The sequence below is a fragment of the Gnatocerus cornutus genome, chromosome 7 (assembly GCF_029298725.1).
Source record: "Gnatocerus cornutus isolate USDA-ARS CGAHR chromosome 7, icGnaCorn1.1, whole genome shotgun sequence".
In the NCBI taxonomy this organism is placed as follows: Eukaryota; Metazoa; Arthropoda; class Insecta; order Coleoptera; family Tenebrionidae; genus Gnatocerus; species Gnatocerus cornutus.
In genome coordinates, this window is record NC_142239.1 from 18,578,478 (window position 1) to 18,602,944 (window position 24,467).

Here is a 24,467-nt window from a genome sequence, read left to right on the forward strand (position 1 = left end):
AGATGAGTGGATCCGTTTACGTCTCATACAAATTAACCTGCCGACTAAATTTGTTTAAAGCATGCAATTATCATGGCCCGTGCTAGGTTTAGACTGGCACCTCGTGCATGCCCTCTCCATCGTTTCGTTTTCTTATACCATCGTCGTCCGCTCATGTGATAATCGATGAATTTTTCCGACGAATTATCATAATCCTATTTTAATTAATCTGGAAGTTGCGTGGTGGAGTCATCGACTCGATGACGACAAAAACGAACAAATAGAGCGTGAATCTGCGAAGATCGAAGCACCATGTGATGCTTACATGCCCGTTAAATTCTAAGGTTAACTAACTATTTGTACTTTTAATGGATAATTACAGGTAGCGTAACGTAACTGGCATTTTGTGTCGAGATCTCCTCGCAGCGTAATTACGAGGTGTTCATTGCTACGAATATCTCGACTTTATGGTTAATGCCGATGGTATTGTACCACGAAAATAATAAACGACTTGGACGGTATTCAAACGAGCTTTCCCATGCTTGGGATGCTAATTTTTAGCCCAAAATCCGATCGAAGATCCCACGACTCGAGCTGTATTACACATATTGGGACCCAAATTATGTGGGGCTTTGTTTGCTTCTCTTTTGTATTCGTCTTTACTAAAATCACCTATTCTTTTAACGTTCATTTTAAATCACGACTTTCATGCGTGGTTCCCAAATCTTAAAAAAAATAACAAAAATAACCATCGATGAAATTCATAAAACCACTTCCCATCGTCCATATGCAACAGTCGATGTTGCGTGAAGCAACCAGCAAAATTTCCATATATGCATAAGTCCCACACGGTCGATTTTCCCGCCAGTGGCGTTCGTTTGTTCTTATTCCTCTCCGAGACGCCGAACGGAAGAATTCGCACAGACGCCTAAGCTATTTTATTTAAATGCAATCTTGTATTGATTAAAAACGTTCCCGAGAAAGCACGAATGTTTTAGCAACCCCTTTCATGTGATGACTCGCTGAAAAAGTGGCGATTTTGACCCCGATGTCGAATTTCGGGGGTGAAACGTTCCCTAGACGACAGTTTTTTTTCCGTCTTCTTGGGACTTTACTTATGTGCTCGACACACGCCACATTTTTCTTGCGGGAACTAATTAAGTGTTCAATCGAGGCGAGTTTGAAGAGCTCGCTATAAAGAATTCAGCCGAGAGCGTTTTTCATGTACTATGTATACTAAATAATTCAGAGTTTCTTAATAAAGAACTGCGCTAATTATTGTGGTTTTTTCGGAGGGTTAAAAGGAAAGGGTTGAGAGAAAGGAGAAGACGTGGATGAGACCTGGGCCGAACAAAGTGGATTTTATTAAGAAAAATAGGAAAAATCCGTGTTAATTAAAAGGAAGTGAAGCGCATCGCATCGAAAAATGCAGAATTGGTTTTATTTGACTTATACCGCGAGCGGACGTAAAGTTTTTCTTGCCTAGGACGAAAAACTAACCAGTGTATATCGCGAGGAAAAAATGCATTTCTCCAGCGCAAAAGAACACATTATGAAATGATCCATTTTATGGAAGAATGATTGTTTTCAAGTATGTGAAAGTTCCAGCAGTAAACGTTGGAACTGTATAAAAATAGCTACGACTAATTAAAAAACCAGAAACTTAGTTGACCATTAAATTTATTTCTCCACTATTTTTTCATTCACCTCAAGCGCAACAACTGAAATATCCCCAACCATCGGCGTAATTCAGGTGGTCCAACTTCGAAAAAACCTCGTGCGAGTCCCACAATTAGCATTCAAGAAAATCCGGCATAAAACGTCCGTGTTGGTCGTAAATCAGAGCGGCGATCGAGTGGCGAGGAGCACACGGTGTAATACCAACCTTACATGGAACAAGTATCTCAGGTCTCCACGGTTGGCTAACCTGCAACGTGCTTACAAATTGTGTCCGCTCGCTTTATGCATACATGAACTATTGTTTATTATTTTTTCTCTTCTCGTCTCCCTCTAAAAGCGTTTCCAACATCTTCCATACATCTCGAATATGAATTATCGGCGTATACTTAGCTCATATCCCGTGGAAAGTAAGCGTATCTATAATCAGGATGCCTTATAATCAGTTGGATGTCTTATTAACGACGATTCGTGATCGATCGTTTTTTTCTTAGATCGAACGAGTTTAAATTGGCGGGAGGAAGTCGAAACGACATATGCACAACGAGATAATTGAGGGTGTGTGGAAAAAACGTGGTACGGAACTTTTTGGAGATCCGCGCGCGCTTTTTACCTCACCGTTCACGCAACTGTTCTTGTTTTCAATATGTGTAATTATCACATAGTAGTCTTGAGACTTTCATCTTCTCTTTCGGTACGAAATTAGAGAGTGCAAGTAGTGGCATAATAAGTTGGCTTTTCGTACTTAATCCGCTATGACAATATCATTATAATCGTCATCATCATCATCATCACGAACAAGCGAGCATCGCGACAAAAGCACTATGTATGTGGAAGCATCCAGGAGGCTTTGCTTAAGCACTGCAATGAGTGTGTGCGTGCGTTTATTGTGTCGACACACGCCACTTGATTTCAGGGTTTACCGCCACCATTGTTTCGGGGGCGGCGATACAGAAACTAACCTATTTTTCGAATTTCGTCCGAATTAATTTCGGTCAGCGAAAGACCTCAGAATCCTCATCGTGCATTGAAAAAGGGGTCGCGCGTCTTCCCTCCCTCCAGATTTTATGTATTTTTAATTATTAAGATATTGATTTCGTATTATTTTCCTTCGTCCCGGATCGTTATAATCGAAGGGTGGCGGTCTCGTGTTTTTTATTGTCTGTGTGAGTATGGAAAAGGAGAATTTGTGCAGAGCGCGGCACTACAGGTGGTCAGTTACCGAGCCAGTTACAATATCGTTTTTGATTGTATCTTTGACGTAAAACAAATTTTATGACTTTATAGTCTTTAAACTCACAATCCGTTTAAGATAACTATTATTTTATTGCGTGCTTTATTGCGGGTTAGGTATTTCAATACATTGTCTAGGAATTGTTGACGAAATCTTCTGGACTTGTTGACAGACGGCGGAACAATTGATGATTTAGAAATTATAGAGAGATCGGAAATTGTAAGTTGTTTCCGCGTCCGATTCGATTCGAGAGATATTTTATTGTTATTTATTAATTCCAATGAAGATCTAGAAAGCTTGTTCAGAAAAAAAAACAAATCAAGATTTTTAAGAGTGCCATGAAAAATCGACACTTTTCACTGAATGTCAAAGTCAGCTGACGAGATAAACTATTTCGATTTGATGTGGGATAAGTTACGTCCTGTCAAATCATAGGCAACTAATTTGAGACGGCTCTCAATTTCTTTCAATTATTTCCAAAGTTGACTCTTCGAAAATTAGGGGTCGTTGCTCCACGAACCGTTTACCTGACCATACGTGAGTTTTTCTATTTTCGCTACGAGCAGGTAGAACACCAGAGATCGTTATCTACGCAGTTATTTTTACGAGGGCTATTTCGAGGACGGGAAAGACAAGAAGAATATGCAGATACGACGACATTCAATTCAGATATAATAAGCAAACTTTAATTAATAGTGGATTGAGACTATGGAGTAAAAACGAAATAAGAATGTTAAATAATTAATTAATAAGAAACGAGCGTCTCGTAAACATGTTGAAGATGAAGACGATGCCGGTTATTAACAGACAATGCTTCCTGTTCTATTGTGTTTTCTTTAAGTTTGAAATTGCTAACTCAATAAGTAAGAGAATTTTATTGATTGTCTGTGAAAGAGGTGTTAAAAATATGAATTTATTACCGTGGCAGATGGTGTGCCACTACTCGAAACTGGGTAAAGAAACGGGCAAATTTAAAATGCCCAAGATTTTTTTTTAGTCCCAAACCGTAGTCAAATTATTAGTCAAAGTTGAGGAGAAGAGCATAATAGCGAAAGTAGCAGTTCTTGTTTTATTTTGTGTGACAACTTTCCAGTGTATTTCTATCGCACCATTTTTTTTGTGTAGATAAATTAGAAAAAAGTAGATTTAAATGTGGTGAATGAGTATTTGTGGTGCAACGACCCCTCCGCCCCCTCGCCACCCCCCCGGAAGCCCGAGATAAGACGCGGGGTCGAATCCCGCGAATACATGCATAAATTAAAAACGTAAAACATCAATACTTTCTTATTAAAGCTCCCTCCCCCTTAATGACAATCAAGCGGCCTGGGAGCGTATGTGGAGAAAGGGGAGAAAGAAAACTCGCCCCTCTGCGAGGGGCGGCGGAGCCGACTTGCGCTAAGAATAAGAATACGTGCATTAAAAACGAACATCAATACTTCCCTTATTAAAACTCCCTTATAATGACAATCAAGACGGCTCCGGGAGCAGCAGCGTGTGTGACGTTTCGTGGGGGGGAGCGCGCAGCGGGGAGGGAGATCCTCCGTTTATGCATCACGGCACGGCCGTCCGCGATAACGATTTTTTTGTTAATTATCAAGTCGCGTATGAGCGAAGGAGGGGGGACAAGACGCTCACCGCCGCCTGCAAATTTCCAAGGCGCTCCGCCCCGCCGTCCCTCGCCGTTTTTGCCCGTGTTTACGCGTAATTATCGGTCACGTGTGTGCGGGGGCGAGGGGGACGCCGCCCGTCCGACCCGAGCGCGGATCGATTAAAAATTCCTTTCGATTAATAATTGAGAATCTTCTTTCTTGAGTGTACCGAAGGGGTTGATGCTGATGAGGGCCGGCGGGGGCGGCGGGGACGCGGCGAGCGCGATGGGGTGGGATGAAGAAGACTGATTGTAGTCAGTGTGTGTCGGAGTAAAAACAGTAAAGAGAGTGCGGGCGAAATGAGATGAACCGCCGCCCCCGCGGCTTCCCCACACACACTAGATGTCGTAAAATTTTCGGGCATTTGCATACGTTTCCGCATATTGTTTATTAGGACATTTTAGTGCAGGACCGGACTTTTGGTAATTACGCGCGACGGTGGGACATTTTCGTCCATAAATAATTCGGGATAATAACGACAAGGCAACTTTTACTGCTTTCTTTACGATGCGTTCCAAACGGGACGTCACACGAGGGACATAAAACGGCACCTGGCTTACAAAATTAAGATGCCGTTTTGAGGGACAATCCAAAAACTATAACATTTAAAAAGTTACCATCATATAAACGACACTTTTTTTTATACTACACTCAGCCTAAACCAAATCGAAAAAATTGACATTGGCTAAACCGTAATAAATTTGATTGCTTGGCGAGGTCCATTGTCACTTTTTGTCGCGCCTGTACATTGCTTCTGTTGTTTGACTGCCGAAACGTCGTCTCTTGAATTTTTCTCATCATCTGTCTTTCATTTGAAGCCCCTCATAGTCACTGACCACCTCCTCTCCCTATCCACCCTTCGCCTCCCTCCTCCACCCTTTCGCTCTCCGCTTCTGATTTTTCCTTATACTTTAATTACATGCAAATTCTTGCCGTGAATGTACAATCCGCCATTTTCTAACTCAATTCTCGTCTTGAAGGAGTCTTATTCCTTTGTCTCATATATACGTATATACTTTCTCGGCTCACGCATTTTAAACATCGGCCCCTTTCTTTCGGATTCTTAATTAGTAATTCTCCATCTTCGTCTTAGCAGCGGCACCCCTTCGCCGTCGTCCTCGTCGCTCCCGTATGGAAATGTGACGTCAGCCTGAGACGAAATTAAAGTTCCCCTTGCGAAAACGAAATTTTCTACACCCGTGCAGTCTTTCATTACACACATACAGGAGGAGGCTGTTTCTCTGCAATGTCTTTCGTTAAATATGCCAACCGGTACCTGGGTGTATCGGAGGCGGCGGTGGCTCGTTATGGCCTCTTCGACACAGGAGGAATGACACGACGTGGATTTATGATTATTGTTAATTGGAACGAAAGGGGGAAAATTAAACTTGTATTTTCGTTTTCACGGTTACACGAGATACGTCAATCGGAGCGCACAGATCCGATCTTTCCGACACATATAAACATCTAAAATCGTATAGTTTCCGAATAAATCAGTCGTAAAAACAATTTAATCTTGTTACCATCATTGCATCCGTTTAATAAAATTCCGCACTCGAAAAATACATAATTGCCTCTGGTAGCGCAGCAGGAATATTTTTCGAGTGCCCTCGAAAGCATCCGATAATTTCGAAATCGCGACTGCAGCGACACTTGGGTTCATCAGCGGGACAAGGAACGAACTAGTCGTCCATCACACACGTGTCCGACTTATCACGTGTGCAAATAATAAAGTGCCCCATTCTTAATTAAACTGCTTGTAAATTTGTCGAAATGTAAATGATAGAGCCTCACAGGCACGCCGAGTTGATTTAACACGCTGCGCTCACTTCTTTTTCCATCTAATCTAATTTAGACCCATCGAAAACCCATCGGGGGGATTTATGGGACGCGCGAAGGTGCTTAAGGGGCGCACGGCGGAAAATGACGGGAATAGAGGTTTACGATCAAGTTGGGATGCGAAATTTTCTAAAAAAACTTTTCATTTTCGGTTTGCTTTCCGGTGGCGGCGTGTTTTGGCAGACCGCCGCACCTTTGACATATATAGAAAATGCGTCGGGAATTCCGCCGCCCACATCAGATGGCCGGCGGCGAGGCCGACAAACGGCGGCGGTTCGACTTTAGAAAAACTATCGAAAACTAAATTTTCCTGCGGAAAGAGCAACCCTCGCTAAAGCCGAAGAGCGATTGTCGGAGAACGGAGAAATAAATTATGCGCGTTTACCTCCACGCACGCACCTCTCCTGCTGCGTGTGTGTATATGTATCCTGCTACTTTATTCCTGCGAAATGTTAAGTGCTCCGTTTGCTGTTTAATTGTCCCGTCGTAATTTACAGCGCCCTCGGCTTTCCCACATGCTTTTCCGTTCTGCATTTCACGCAGTGTCTACGCTTTCTCTGTCGATAAATAATAACGTTTCGTTGATTTTGAGGTCGGATCGATCGGATTTTGTGTGTATGGGCCGAAAGGAATAAATTTCAATTAATATGGCTAAAATACGGGAGATTATAGTAATAAAATCGGAGAAGGGCCCCACAAATTATGCCGTATTTAGTATCGCGTGCCTCCTGTTGAGAATTAAATTAAAGCGTATCTGGTGAACATCAAAAATTATGAAACTGGAAGAGTGGTTCTGCATGCGTTGGGCCATGTGTGTCGCGAAGGGAGGAAACAAGGGCAAAGGAAAATTTAAAGTATTGTTCCTGCGGCGATTGGAGAGGATCAAAAGTGGCGCCGAAACGAAACCATCTCGTTGGTTCGAACAGTTTTTATAGCCCTTCTGGACCAACTTTAATTCAAGTTGCACTCGTTTCTCCTCCAAGAATCCCGATTTTTCCGTCCCCCAATAAAAAAAATGCCTTTTCCAATTATAATTCCAGCGGATCGTCGAGTATTTTATTAGACAAAACTTTAAGGAATCATCGGCTCATAACGGCCGGTTATAAATAAATTTTTTACTCCTCGATACTGCGGAATTAAAGCATGGATAAGCACACCAGTAACTTCTTAATGACTTAATGGTTCTCCAAGAGCAACTTATAATGCAGTGTTTTATAACTCGACCAATAAGAAGGAGAAGAAAGAGGAGAAAAAAACTGATTGCAGCACAACGACGGCTCGTCCTTGTCAAGCTCGCGTTTAAAAAAAAAACATTTTCCACATTTGCGGTCGACCAATTAAAAATCCCATTTCTGTAATTATTGGCCAGAAAATTGTGGCGATAGCCTTGGAATGCACCGTAAACAAACAATTCTTGGCCAAGTAATGAGGTTAGTTTAGTGTGTCAGGATTTTTCGGCGCAGGATCGAAAAATTTAATTGAGGGATTGGATTTCCCATTAACTATGTAAGTTGATTACTGGATAAATAAAGGATTTCGGGAGGGAAGTTAATCCTGCAGAAACGTCTTTCCTGGATCGATCAAGAAAGTTTGAATGACGCGCCCCAACGGTGACGAATGATGGGGCGAGTTTTTGGCGCTGATTTTTGAATCGCGTTATGTAATTTTATTTGTGGAGGCGGTCCTGGCATTTAGTGTGTACACGATTCCATGCAAATCTCATAATTATAGCGCGATAAAATGGGTGTGATTGCATCTCCGACATACTCACAATAATTCACAAAACCAATAATTCAACTTTCACTTAAAGAGTGACCATTTATCAGTCGGATGGCCCCGATCACGTAACCCACTCCTGCAACAAGTTCATTCTCCATTCGAACTCGGCATTTTTGAACCCAACTGCCCTAAATAACAATTAATAAAGCGCACTCTCGCGTACCTCGTTTAATAATAATTTAATTGATACATTGATAATTACCGCGATTTGTAACGGCTTATTGAGTCACTTCCTGCAAGACCGAGTTACATTCACATTATTTTGTAAATTAAAGTGAAGAGGAACCTTTTGTTCCACACGCACGTAACCTTCGTTGTTTTTTTAATTGTGAAAATGATATCTGATGATGGAGCGAACCTTGAAGGATTTTACGCGATTTTTTTTGAATGATTGGTTCCTGCGGTGTTATGACGTCACGACGCTCACATTTAAATGGTTTGTTGTGTAAACAAACGCCCACAAAAGAGGGAAATGTCAGGTATGTGGAGGTAAGAACGCTCCTGGGGCGCATTCCTGCATTTTCAAAAATCGGAATATTTTCGAAAATCCCGTCTTTCTTTCTGGTCTCTCCGGCTAATTGCTCCCATTTAAACAAAACCTCGCACTTAACAACAATAGTTAAAACAGCAACGTGCAATTATTACCGCATTTACCGACCGAGTGTTAAGTGATAAACGTTAGCCCGAAGACGTGGGAAACGCGCTTTTAATTATTATTTTCTGGATATTGTGTGTGTTATTATTTGTACTCTTTGAAGTGGGTTGCATCACACGAGTTGTAAAATTTCTGTTCTTATCGCGTCAAGATCGAAAAAACTCCCACATGTGAGCGTGCGACCAGAAGAGGACAATGAGGCTAATTACTCCCTCGCCATTGTCGTTAACACCGAATCCGACCTCATCAAGCACGTGGATTCTTCAATGTTGTAGAGATAAATGTGTCTTGATGAGAGATAAATAGGCTTCTCTAGGCGAAGTACTCACCTGACCATCGGTGGTTTTCAAATCTGAAACATTTTTTTAATCAGTGTTGAATAACTACCATACTTAATAGATATTTTATATTTCATCCGAAGAACCTTCAATGGTCATTAAATATTCATACAACATAGGTAATCCAATTGTGTCGTCAGAAATAGATCAAAAATAGAATTTAATTGATATTTTCCGTCCATTGATCTACCCCCCGCACTCGTGTTCCAGAACTTCATTCATCTTTTGCTTTTCTCCATTCATAACGAAACGGGCTGAAAAAATCCGGTGAATCCGGATTCACATACGCGCATTTTTGTTATCGATTGCAGCCACCCGGAATTATTTGCGTGGACCGGAGCAATGCCTCGCAATTAGTCAGGATGGAATTAAACCAATTATCTAGTTAACGAATTATCCTGCCCCCGAGCAAAGCTCATTTTTGCCGCTTTGTACTGTCAAAAGCTCATTTAATTTCACACACGAGGCCACATCGGACCTTAAACATATTAGGGGGCGGCAAGCCGTTTTTGTGAATCTGAAAAACGCAAACAAAGCGGAATTCTTACGCCTCAGCATTTGAAGATTTTAGGGTTTATGGTCTTTGATTTTAGGGTTTTGAACTTTGATTTTCCAATTTCTTGCCTAGTGATAATGGCATCCCACCTCGCTATTGAACGAAATGCCATTAAAAATTTCACATAGCGCGCACTTGCTCTTTGTTCCGGCGATGGCATTTGCGCGGACGTCCCACTTGGGACGCCCGTTGTCCACACGATGTGTGGCACGTCTTTTCACTTCCGGATCCGCTTAACCAAGGACGTGGAAATGTCAGCGATTAAGATTTATTCGATGGCCCTCAAATATCAACGGTCGCGTTAAACAACTGACCCAAAGGTAAAAGAGAGGAAAAAGGGAGTTTTTCCACGTGGAATACCAGTTGTGAGATTTCCTTTCCGCCTTGACGGCACGTGTCGTTGGAAGGGTGGCGCGAAACAAAAAGTAGTGTTACACAATAGGTTCCCATTTGAACAAGAAATAAACAATCTATACATGCAAATCACGCCCACACTCTTAAAAGAATCGATACATTATTATTATGTGGCTTTATCTATATTATTATTGGAACAAGTACATATGTTAAAGGACCACTCCTTACCTGTAGAGATGATATTTCTGCCTACAATAGTCGAGGAATCTATTGTTCAGGTTTATGCCTTTTAGGCAATGAATTTGTATGTTGATGTTCGTAAGGAATGATAAAAATGAAGAAGGGACGGGCCTAAAAATGATTAAGTTGTCTCGCCCCAATCCGAAGAAATAAATCTAAATTTCGGAATAATTACTCTACGACCGAGGTAATTTCTTGACAAAGAACGCATCCATTATTTAGCCGTAATAAGTTTATGAAGGTTCGCACATATGTCGACGTTCTCATAATCCATTATCCTCCTGCTTTGTGGACCGAGTTTTTGCACGATATGTACAGGAAGAACACTACAACCACTCTCCTTTTTTATCACCGATTTTTCGTGAAAATGTCAACATCGGCGCTGTAGGAAAAGTCGTGTCGTGATGATCGTAACTCGCATTTACATCTCTTGGATTATCTCGGAGAGCAATCTGACCACATGTGGGCATTTAATAACAAATGTCAAAAGCAAAATGCCGGAAATCGCGACTTCATGTACCACATTCGTTTGTGTTGCTGTCGGCGACAGAACAACAAACCTTAGTTGGATTGTTCTAGCAGGATTTTTGAAACTGACGATAATTGCAGGACTGTTCGTGCCGGACAACACGGGAATTTGTTCAAAAATGTGGCAACTGGTAATCCACTGACAGTTTGTTAAAATCTTACAAAATTCTGGGATAGATGAAAAAATAAAAAAACTTTAAAACTTTTTGATAAATCCTGATAAATCAGTGCTTATAGCAATTATATTTAGGGAAGTTACTAGTTGGGAGTAGTTTATTTACTCTACCAAAAAGCAAAATTATATGTAGATCAAAAAACACAAATTATAGAAATTTTTATTTTGTAGAGCCAAAAATCTTCAACATTATCCAATAAAATTCCTAGATCACTCAATTTGCGTTCTACGGCAATGAAATTCGGGGAGAATACAACTTTTAAACTACTTATTAAATGTACCAAATTACAAAATTATAGAGCAAAAGGCATACATTTTAGAAATTTTTATTTTGGGAATGATCCAAAAATCTCTAAAATTTACAATAATATTACTAAATCTGTCAATTTTCGTTCTACAATAATGAAATTTTGCGGAAGTTACTATTTTTGAGTTACTTATTAAATGTAAAAATTTGCAAAATTATAAAGCAAAAGGCACAAATTTTAGAAATTTTTATTTTTTAGGTGAGCGAAAAATCTCCAAAATTTGACATTAAAATTTCTAGATCTGTCAATTTTCGTTCTATTGCAATGAAACTTAAGTTACTTCTATTGATTTACATCTTAAACGTACCTAATTGTAAAGTAAAGAGCAAAAGGCACAAATTTTAGAATTTTTATTTCTTGAATGAGCAAAAATCTCCTAAATTTTACAATAAAACTTCTAGATCTGTCAATTTTCGTTCCACGGCTATGAAATTTGCGGAGGTTGCTACTTTAAATGTCCTAAATTGCAAAATTATAGAGCAAAAGGCACAAATTTTAGAAATTTTTATTTTTTGGGTGAGCGAAAAATTTGCAAAATTTTATAATAAAATTTCTAGATCTGTAAATTTTTGTTACACGGCAATGAAATTTGCGGAAGTTTCTACTTTTGAATTACTTATTAAATGTACCAAATTGCAAAATTATAGAGCAAAAGGCACAAATTTTCAAAATTTTTATTTTGGAGGTGAGCGAAAAATCTCCAAAATTTAACAATAAAATTTCTAAATCTGTCAATTTTTGTTCTACTGCAATTAAATTTGCGGAAGTTACTACTTTTAAGTTACTTATTAAATGTATTAAATTGCAAAATTATAGAGCCAAAGGCACAAATTTTCGAAATTTTTATTTTGGAGGTGAGCGAAAAATTTGCAAAATTTTATAATAAAATTTCTAGATCTGTTATTTTTTGTTCCACGGCAATGAAATTTGCGGAAGTTTCTACTTTTGAATTATTGATTAAATGTACTAAATTGCAAAATTATAGAGCAAAAGGCACAAATTTTCGAAATTTTTATTTTGGAGGTGAGCGAAAAATCTCCAAAATTTAACAATAAAATTTCGAAATCGGTCAATTTCTGTTCTACTGCAATTAAATTTGCGGAAGTTACTACTTTTAAGTTACTTATTAGGTAAATGTATTAAATTGCAAAATTATAGAGCAAAAGGTACAAATTTTTCGAAATTTTTATTTTGGAGGTGAGCAAAAAATTTGCAAAATTTTATAATAAAATTTCTAGATCTGTTAATGTTTGTTCCACGGCAATGAAATTTGCGGAAGTTTCTACTTTTGAATTATTTATTAAATGTACTAAATTGCAAAATTCTAGAGCAAAAGGCACAAATTTTCAAAATTTTTATTTTAGAGGTGAGCGAAAAATCTTCAAAATTTAACAATAAAATTTCTAAATCTGTCAATTTTTGTTCTACTGCAATTAAATTTTCGGAAGTTACTACTTTTAAGTTACTTATTAAATGTATTAAATTGCAAAATTATGGAGCAAAAGGCACAAATTTTAGAAAAATTTTATTGGAAGTAATCGAAAAATCTCCAAATTTTACAATAAAATTCCTAGATCTGTCAATTTTAGCTCTACAGCAATGAAATTTGCGGACGTTACTACTTCTGATTTACTTATTAAATGTACTAATTTGCAAAATTATAGAGCAAAAGGCACAAATTTTCGAAATTTTTATTTTGGAGGTGAGCGAAAAATCTCCAAAATTTAACAATAAAATTTCGAAATCGGTCAATTTCTGTTCTACTGCAATTAAATTTGCGGAAGTTACTACTTTTAAGTTACTTATTAGGAAAATGTATTAAATTGCAAAATTATAGAGCAAAAGGTACAAATTTTTCGAAATTTTTATTTTGGAGGTGAGCGAAAAATTTGCAAAATTTTATAATAAAATTTCTAGATCTGTTAATGTTTGTTCCACGGCAATGAAATTTGCGGAAGTTTCTACTTTTGAATTATTTATTAAATGTACTAAATTGCAAAATTCTAGAGCAAAAGGCACAAAATTTCGAAATTTTTATTTTAGAGGTGAGCGAAAAATCTTCAAAATTTAACAATAAAATTTCTAAATCTGTCAATTTTTGTTCTACTGCAATTAAATTTTCGGAAGTTACTACTTTTAAGTTACTTATTAAATGTATTAAATTGCAAAATTATGGAGCAAAAGGCACAAATTTTAGAAAAATTTTATTGGAAGTAATCGAAAAATCTCCAAATTTTACAATAAAATTCCTAGATCTGTCAATTTTAGCTCTACGGCAATGAAATTTACGGACGTTACTACTTCTGATTTACTTATTAAATGTACTAATTTGCAAAATTATAGAGCAAAAGGCACAAATTTTCGAAATTTTTATTTTGGAGGTGAGCGAAAAATCTCCAAAATTTAACAATAAAATTTCGAAATCGGTCAATTTCTGTTCTACTGCAATTAAATTTGCGGAAGTTACTACTTTTAAGTTACTTATTAGGAAAATGTATTAAATTGCAAAATTATAGAGCAAAAGGTACAAATTTTTCGAAATTTTTATTTTGGAGGTGAGCGAAAAATTTGCAAAATTTTATAATAAAATTTCTAGATCTGTTAATGTTTGTTCCACGGCAATGAAATTTGCGGAAGTTTCTACTTTTGAATTATTTATTAAATGTACTAAATTGCAAAATTCTAGAGCAAAAGGCACAAATTTTCGAAATTTTTATTTTAGAGGTGAGCGAAAAATCTTCAAAATTTAACAATAAAATTTCTAAATCTGTCAATTTTTGTTCTACTGCAATTAAATTTTCGGAAGTTACTACTTTTAAGTTACTTATTAAATGTATTAATTTGCAAAATTATGGAGCAAAAGGCACAAATTTTAGAAAAATTTTATTGGAAGTAATCGAAAAATCTCCAAATTTTACAATAAAATTCCTAGATCTGTCAATTTTAGCTCTACGGCAATGAAATTTACGGACGTTACTACTTCTGATTTACTTATTAAATGTACTAATTTGCAAAATTATAGAGCAAAAGGCACAAATTTTCGAAATTTTTATTTTGGAGGTGAGCGAAAAATCTCCAAAATTTAACAATAAAATTTCGAAATCGGTCAATTTCTGTTCTACTGCAATTAAATTTGCGGAAGTTACTACTTTTAAGTTACTTATTAGGAAAATGTATTAAATTGCAAAATTATAGAGCAAAAGGTACAAATATTTCGAAATTTTTATTTTGGAGGTGAGCGAAAAATTTGCAAAATTTTATAATAAAATTTCTAGATCTGTTAATGTTTGTTCCACGGCAATGAAATTTGCGGAAGTTTCTACTTTTGAATTATTTATTAAATGTACTAAATTGCAAAATTCTAGAGCAAAAGGCACAAATTTTCGAAATTTTTATTTTAGAGGTGAGCGAAAAATCTTCAAAATTTAACAATAAAATTTCTAAATCTGTCAATTTTTGTTCTACTGCAATTAAATTTTCGGAAGTTACTACTTTTAAGTTACTTATTAAATGTATTAAATTGCAAAATTATGGAGCAAAAGGCACAAATTTTAGAAAAATTTTATTGGAAGTAATCGAAAAATCTCCAAATTTTACAATAAAATTCCTAGATCTGTCAATTTTAGCTCTACGGCAATGAAATTTACGGACGTTACTACTTCTGATTTACTTATTAAATGTACTAATTTGCAAAATTATAGAGCAAAAGGCACAAATTTTCGAAATTTTTATTTTGGAGGTGAGCGAAAAATCTCCAAAATTTAACAATAAAATTTCTAGATATGTCAAGTTTTGTTCTACTGCAATGAAATTTATGGACGTTACTACTTTTGAATAACTTATTAAATGTACCAAATTGCAAAATTAGAGAGCAAAAAGTACAAATTTTAGAAAAAAAATATTTTGGAGGTAGGTAACCGAAAATCTTCAAATTTTACAATAAAATTTCTAGATCTGTCAATTTTAGTTCTACGGCAATAAAATTTGCGGACGTTACTACTTTTGAATTACTTATTAAATGTACCAAATTGCAAAATTATAGAGCAAAAAGTACAAATTTTAGAAAAAAATTATTTTGGAGGTAGGTAACCGAAAATCTCCAAATTTTACAATAAAATTCATAGATTTGTCAATTTTAGATCTACGGTAATAAAATTTGCGGAGGTTACTACTTTTGATTTACTTATTAAATGTACTAATTTGCAAATTTATAGAGCAAAAACCACTAATTTTAGAAATTTTTACTTTGGAGATTACCTTCGAATTTACATTTTGTAATAAAATTCCTAGTTCTGGCAATTTTCGATGTACTTCAATGAAATTTACGGAGGTTACTTCTTTTGAATTACTTATTAATTGTACGAAATTGCAAAATTATAGAGTAAAAGACACAAATTTTAGTAATTTTTATTCTAAAGCCAAACCAAAAATGTTGCAGTTCTGATAAGTTTAGTGCTATATCAGTCTAATTTCGGACGGTTACTACTTCTGAGTCATTCATTTACTCCAGCAAATTGTCAATATATAGAATAGAAAACACAAACCGAAAATTTGAGTTTCATCTTTCTTGTTTTTTGTCAGCAATGTAAATCCTGCCCGATTCCGGGCATCTTACGCCACATTTTGCGTAGCAGAGCTGAAAACGAAGTTAACAATACAGCTGACGTGAGCCATCGTATGTTTACAATTCCTTTGAAAAATTCCAAGAAATGTGACGCCAGAGTTTTGTATGACTATCATAAAAGGAAGTAAATTATTCGAAGTTGATAATAACGCGTTTGTAATAGAAAAAAATCAAATGATGGTCATCTGGTTTAGAAGCTCGTTATAGCGAGGTTTTTTCCAATTTTTGTCGCCTGTCCCACCTTCAGCGATGGAAGGAAAGAAAGGCGATTTATGCAAATCCGGTCGTATAATGATAATGTTAATCTGTTAACACGCATTAAACACAGACTCGTAAATAATTCAGCGTTGCTTTATGTAAATAATCTCGTTCACACGTCACATATCAAGATGTTGAATCATCATCTAATGTTTCCACTAATTACATCGAAGAACTCAATTGTATTCACATAATAAAAGCATCATTTCGAATTCTTCACGGCTGCGTTGGACGCATTTGTAACACATGATATTTACTCGAGTGTGCGTCGACTTAATTAAGATTAATTCAGTAGCGGCATTGTGAACAACTGGACGACGAAATCGGATTTCGAAGAAGAAAAAAAATGTTCGTTAATTGTTACGATTTACATATCGAGATGAACAGATAAGCGGCGATTTGTTGAATTACGGTACCGAAACTTGGCGAGAAAATCCCCGCCTCACGCAGATCTCACGGACAAAAAGAAAATCAAACTCGAGGTCCAGAGGATGTTTACAGGTATAGCTGCCGAGTTACGCTCTCAATGGATTAATTTGATGATTGAATGACACAAAGCGTCGTTTTGTGGCTCGACCACGCCTACAACACTCTAACAACCTGTTGATGATGCCAGGCTCTTTATTCACACACGGCATCTCTCAGGTGATGATGTGACTCGTTATGCTTGGCATCATTTGAATTTCGTCCTTTTTAATTGAGTTTAACGTACCCGGAGCCGCGCCAACGTTAACCGGATTTTTGACGGAATTTAGGCTTTGCATGGATGGCTTTTCTGGGGCTAACCTTCTATCGTTCGTTGGATGCATCCCAATTAAAATATTTGGTATATCTCGATCTAAGCATGGGATTATCGTGGTCAATGAGGGCGGAGGTGCTGTCAGTCATCCAGTTAAAATTCCCTTATCTGATTAGCTCTGCATCTCCAGCACATGCGTTCAATTAAACCATCGAAATTTCCCTCTTAGTCGCATTGGTTTCCCATCATCTCCGGCGAGTTTATGGTTGATTTCTTGTAAAAATAAAAATTCCCCATCACGCCGTTCATTAAATCCGTCCGAGAGGAACGATTGCCTTAATCTGCATCCAACGACCGAACAATGCAAGAAACATATGTCCGACAAGATGATTATCGAATGAAAAAAGCCAACGTGACATGATGGTCCACAACGGCGTTAATTATCAGGATCCTGTGTGAAGCTCAAAGTGCGTGCGAAAAGGTTTAATCATATTTTTACAAACAACAAGTTGGAAGTTGCGTATTTGCGGGCTCAGACAATATCGAGGTTATTTATGGCCACTGAAGTACTTAAGCGAAACCTGATGCAATTATTGCAACGGCTCCTTTCAGCTTCAACATCAGATGGGAAATGCATACGTGGATGGAATGACTCGTTTTTGATGGAATTCTCACACTTTCTGAGGATTAGTTCCGGAGTTGGTGACTTGTGACGGAGACGTTTTGATGCGGTGGATGCCTATTATTGGAAGAAATCAAAATACAACGAATAAGGAAACGGAAAGGATGACCGAAAAAATTACAAAACATACGGAGCTCAAACGAGCTTTTTACGCAATTAAAATAATTAAAAACTCATTGCAGAGGTTGCAATGATTTCAACTACCGCTCGCTTTGTTTATAAATTAAATTTATTAATATATACGCAGCATTGAAAGAAAAAATGAGAAAATAACGTTAATTACTTATTGTGTAAGTTTTAGTTGCACTGTACTTGATTTTTTTATTTTTACCTACTAAGTCTCATCAAATCAAATTGGTGGTACCACAGATTTTCATTTTTAGCAAAAGCTCTAAAACTGACTTAAAATTAAGTGTTGAGATGTCAAAATGAGTATTTTTTATACACAATAGGAGGTACTACAATCTGGGAATATCAATTGAAACAAATTTATGCGATTGGTATATATTCTTGAGCAGTTTTTATAATTTTATCAACAACCGATACATTATGAGTCCATAATACTACCGTTTAGAGACGTCTTATGGAGTCAAGAAAACACTTATATTGTGTAATTTTTTTAATAAACAATGAAGAAATACGCCAGCTGAATGTCTTCATTGATTGCTAATGGTCCGCCTTTTAGTGTTCTCCAATTGTTAAACTTGGCAAACTCCTTCCCATATGCATCCTTCGGCAATATGTCTAAAGTTGCCTTCTCAGTTTCTTAACAACAATCCATAGAGCATCCCTAATAGTAACCGCTCCATCACCGACTATTTACCTAAGCTAATTATATCTACAATTTTTGATAAAATAAATAATAAAAAAAAGAGTCTTTTTATGTTTATTGCTAAAGTTGTAGATAAAATTTTGTATTGCTTCGTGTCTTATTGGCTGAAAACACTCAAGAAAAGAGCAAACGCTTTCGTGTCTACTCTTTTTTTTTCGTGTTTTATAGGTCTAATAAGATATTTACTTACTTAATATGTACAATAAATAACTATTGAACTTTAAATTTTTCTAATAATTTCGATGTTTCGTACTGGATTTGTCTTTGATTGGCGTACCAACACAAGACACCAAGTCCGTCGCCAACCTAACAATAATTACAACCATTTTTAGTGTATAATACACTACCCCGCAAAATTAATGCAAAATCGACCTAGGAATTTTAAAAATGGCTTTAAAAAAATTATTAACGATTCACACTAACTTAAGAAGACTTTAATTTGATAGAGCGATTATGGCACAATCTGAAAATGCAAATTAATCTTTTGCAGGAGTATTCTGAATTATTTTAGAACTAACCGTTTTATTAATTGATTTAACACAAATGTGACAAAAAATCGCTAAGTAAGAAGACAGAAATTTATTATTCTGTCGAGGCCAACTGTAAAACTCGAGGTAAAAGTCATAGTGATTCCCATTTTTGTTTTTGGCACTTTTTTGTTAATTTTTTGGAAAAATTTTGGTTTGTAAAAATTGCTTTGATAAACACAAATTAGGGACGAGTTTAAGAAAATAAATTAAACGTTATTTATTTAAAAAGAAAATAAATTTTAAAATTTTGCGTTAATTTAAGGCTTTAGATTTTTGGTATTTTTATAAATCAGAAAGCATAAAGCGAATTCTCTGCGGGAAGGTACTTTGAATTTTGATGTCAAATGTCAGATTCATTTTAGTTATTTAAGCATCTACATAGAATTTACCGATTTACAAAAGAGCATATTTAGACATCAGCAGGATTTGACAGGGATAAGTTAGATACCTGTAGTGAATACATGTCAATTTTCATTGATTTATGGGTCTACAACTAAACGTCAAGTTTATTAATATGTAATTGCAAAATCTAATAATAAAAAACATAAAGTTATAATAAAATGTGACAATTCTTGTTTGACATTTCGCGAGAATCGCAGGAATTGTGTTACACGTTCTGCTTACCGACCAATTTAATGCATTTTAAATTTGGCGCCTACAAAAATTCTCTGCCGGAAAAATAGCCTGTACGCCGGTATGGTCTCTAAAATGCTCGAAACTTGTTAAATGATAAGGTCCGTGGTGCTTATTACGTTTTTTGCACGATCAAAGCAATAAATCGTGTTAAAAAACAATAATTAAAAATTAAAATTAAATAAAAATAGTCCTTGATTTGGTTGCTATGGAGATTAGTTCCTGTCAACCACTGTCAACGTGCTGTCAGCATATCTAATCGTGTTTTCATGTGATAAAACGGCTAATACTGACTAGATGAGCAAAAATTCAGGTCCCAAAGGAATTGATTTAGTTATTTGCACAACTCTTATAAATAAAGTCAAAGAAACGTGGTAGTTGCATGAATTTATATTATTAATATTATAATAATGATGATACATACCATGTCATCCGCAAATTTTTGAAATAAGGTAGGTCATAAAGGAGAGAGAAACAAACATAGAACATAGAAATTTTTGTTTTTGAGATAACCTTAATTTTTTTATGAAAATAACATTACAAAGGTTCAAATAAGAAGAAATGTTTTGTAACAAACACCAGATTCAATAATTTAATGAAAATCGATTGAAAATAAATCTAATGGCAAATGTCAAAGTACTATTAATGTTTTTCTCGGCTTACATAAATTTTCTCAAAGTCTACCCTAAATAAAAGTTTTTTGGATCATAAGTTATTATGATTGGTTGTTTTAATCGTACAAAAAACGTAATAAGCACCACGGGCGGTATGGTCGTTTGACAAGTTAACTATTTATGGAAGCGTTGATATCTCTCAATGCAGAAATTATCAACTTCTTACTTGTTTTCTAGCAGAAAGTAATTTGAAGCTTTTACTTGAACTTAAGTCTCATATAAAGTCATGGCTTGCTTATGTTTTTAAAAGACCTATATTTTGAACTAAAATTTTTTTTAGATAAATTCTGCATACGTACTATCTGAGAAGGCTTGGGAATTTGAAATATTATGGTAGACTCTGTGTGTTATCTCAAAACGTCTCAATGACAGTATTGATATGGAAACATATCTTCGTTAACATGTGTTTCCTGATAGTCTTGACATGTGAATATCGCTAGACAACAATATTATGCTTCATTTTTCCTGCAGCGGATTTTTTGTCGGCGCGAAATTTGACTCCATTCAATTTAGAGTCTAAACAACATTTTAATTATTCCTTTCTGTGTCAAAAATATTAGCTACTGCAATCTAGATTTAAGTTGAAATTTTACCACACTGCCCGAAGGACAAACAAAATATTGTGTCACTGGACACCTCGTTACCTCAAGATAACGATCTTCATTCCCAGAAATCTTACACAACAATCACGTCATAATTGTTATTATTAGTTATTGAAAGCCATCGACGAAGAAATATATAATTGCTTAATCTTAAAGCACCGTCTTTTTAATTACTTCATTAAAAAACTCATAGTTTCCATACCAAGTCAACATGTAAACGAATTAACGCCCATTTAACTCATGCCAGAAGCCGTCACAAATTTATGCAGCGAAAACGCTTAGTAATTTCAACGGTGGAATGCGCAGAAAGCATTTTTTTGAATAGTTAGGCTTGAATGTCATCGAAATTCAATTCCCAGGTACAAATAAGCGAATAGAGCGATTTGTTTAATAACTGTTTCTGAAGAGTTGAAAAGAAAAAGTCTCACGCATGCCGAAATTACATACAGAACGGTTTAGATTGATAAAGAGGAAACAAAATAATAACATCAAAGACACTCGAAATATGTAAAGTTACATTGTTTCCGACACGCTGTAATTACACCTGTGCTGCCTTTGTCTTCGCATTATGGATGAGGAAAGAAAATTGAACGAGGAATTGATTTTGGGGATTTTTATTTCAGTGGCAATTGTTGTTGCCGTCGCTTGTAGTGTTAAAATTGAAACTGATTTGATTATTTTATGGAATAATAATCTCGTGTGCCGTTGTTTCGGGTAGTTTTCTCTTGGGCGTCCGGTAATCATTACATTGGGCGCTAATGACGTCATTAGGCGTCAATTATCTCCGCAGGCGATGCGATTCTTGTGTATCGAAGCCACATAAATCGTCAGTGTTCATCATCGTGCGTGTAATTTATTATTGTTTCACCAAAGCAGGATTTATTAGCATCTAAATGGAATTATGTATGTCAGTGCTCGAAATAAATATGTAAGTTCGCCTAACGATTATGAGCACGGAAATTGCGATCGAAACGAGCGATAGCGCCGCCACTGATAATTCCACACACAATCGTCTAGGTAATTTTTCGTAACTAATTGCGTAATGAGCGCCTAAGGGCTCGTCCACACTTACCGAGCGTCACTCGCACATGTCACGTGATCCACAAAACCATACAGTACACACGCGTAAGTCAGGGGTGCGCGCGACACAAAACAAAACACTGCGTTGCGTCGACGCCAACTACTGAGACGTTAGTGACGAAGAAGTGGGCTCCAACCAACAACGACCGCCTTCAACTGTTTCGTGAAGACAGGCATTGGTCGCTGGATTCTACTTCCACCGCGTTCGGCGATTGTTTATTCTTGGCGTTAATCCACGCTGGCTTGATTACGTTGACTTGGCGACTTTTGTCACATGGCGAAGGAGGAGCGAAGCGAGTTTAGATATTACACCCTTGATTTTGGGGGATTTTTGGCGGCGATGAGGGAGTTCATCGACCCGCGTACCTGGCCTACCCCAAGGGTTGATGACTTGGAGCGGTCAGGGCGAAAAAATGCGGGGGGAAGCGAAACTTTATGGACGGTTTTTTACCTGCGTTTATCGCGGTGGTCATCGAGGGTGGAAATTGCAAGAGTAAGGGGTGGAATGACTTTATACGGTGGCAGGTAGAAGATTGGATGGCACGAGGGATAAAAAATGCGTTTGCATTGCGGAGGACGACGAATTTAAAGCAGTTTATACTAATTGGTTACAATCTGTTAGTTTAAATTGTCAATTATTTATTAATTATTTAAAATTTTTGCATTGCTAGCTCAGTTTGCAAAGGCATAAAAATGTGGCCCACTTCCCTGGAGCCAATCTTCATACCATAGATTTTGAAGCCTTTCTCTTGAAAGGTAAATATTGGTTACCGGTGCACCTCGTACGAAATTTTTCTTTTAAGGCACACAACTAGTAATTGTACATGATTACTTTCTTTCTCAATTACTCCAACTCTAGCAAGTATCAATTTATTTTAGTTGCTGTTTAAACTTTTTAAACTGTTATAGTTTAAGTTTGATTAAGTTCCTCGCCGCGATATTTCAATTAGAGAGCAAGGAACGCTCTCACAATTAAGAATCAAAACCCTGACGATGTTACGAAATCCCCCCCGACACACAAAGAATTTTCCCATTTCTTATTAATTATTCCTTTTTTAAGCGTTCGTGATCCTTGCTAGCGGCGGCCGGAGGCGGCAACGTGCAATTATTACAGTTCTGGATCATGCACGTCACTCTGGGGTGTAACAGCGCTGATGGGTGCGTACATGACCCATCGTGGCTAACATTTCGCTGAATATTGCGCAATGAATTTTTCCGAGTCGATGATAAAGAAATCTGGAGCTTCCTCTGTCACGATCCGGCTGTTAAAAATACGATTGTCGAACGCAAAATGGGCACTTAATACGAAATCAAACATTAAATCAGATAAAACGATAGATGATAAAGTATAGCATTGGTCTAACTCGTTCTGAAACGGTCTAGTAAACACTGTAATTTCGCTAATGCAATGGACGGACGAATACACATCCAACGGCCAATCTTTGCGAGATTCATTATCATTTATTATTGGCTTTTTGCGAGGATGTGTGGAAAACGACATTCTTTACCAAGAGACTTATGTGCGATCTATGGTTTAATTAGCCTGGAAGAAACTGTAATTTTTGCGCGCGGGTGTCAAAGATTAGTAAAATTTCTTGTCCTCTCGCGCCGTATCGTTGCATTTCGGTTGGTCATTGTTTGCTCCGGTTAATGACAGTAAATCAATCTCGGTTAATTGTTGATAATGCCCGGCTAACAATGACAAGAAAACGGGAGTGGACGGAACTGTCAGCAAACTACAAGGCAAGGAGTCTGTATGTAAATGAGCCGGAGGGTGGGAAACCTCTAAGATCCTCGCCTCACTAAACCAACGTAGCAAGGACCCCGGTCTTATCAAGTCCTGCTCCAGTCACACACAAGGACGAACATTTCTGTCCTGTCAGGACCCTTCTCCCGGACAATGCTTCAGCTCCAACCTCTTCCGAACCCAAATACAGGACCTGCATCATACATTATCAAAATCCACGGAATTGACGCCACAACAAAAATAATAAAGACATTAAAAGGGGGTAATAACGTCCAGTTTGCAATCACGAAATTCTAGCTTTCCATTTTATTACTACGAACGTTTCATTGATTCGACTTGTGCGCTTTTTTCGTCTTGGCTTCTTTTTTGTTTTCTTGTTTGGGTGCCGGAACGGAATCGGTGCAGTCTAATAAATCAGAAACGAGGAAGGTCCGTATCGAACGGTGAATACAGCTGCATGTTTATTAATTGTATTCACGCGAACTCTTTGTGAGCCCGAATTTACTACTGGGCTTGCTTTTTAACTACTTTTCAAGGCTGTAATTTCGCGCAGAAGGAAATATTAACGGCGACGTGTATATGGAAATTTTTTGATTTGTTAGAACTTTGGGGGCGAGCGTGGGAAGATCGCCGGATCCGATCCAATAGTCGCTAAAATCACTTGTGTCTTCCTCTCTCTGCATCGGTGCATCCTATGCAAATTCACTTTTGCACAATTTCTAATTTGTCGCTTTCTTGGACGCTTTTAGAAAGCG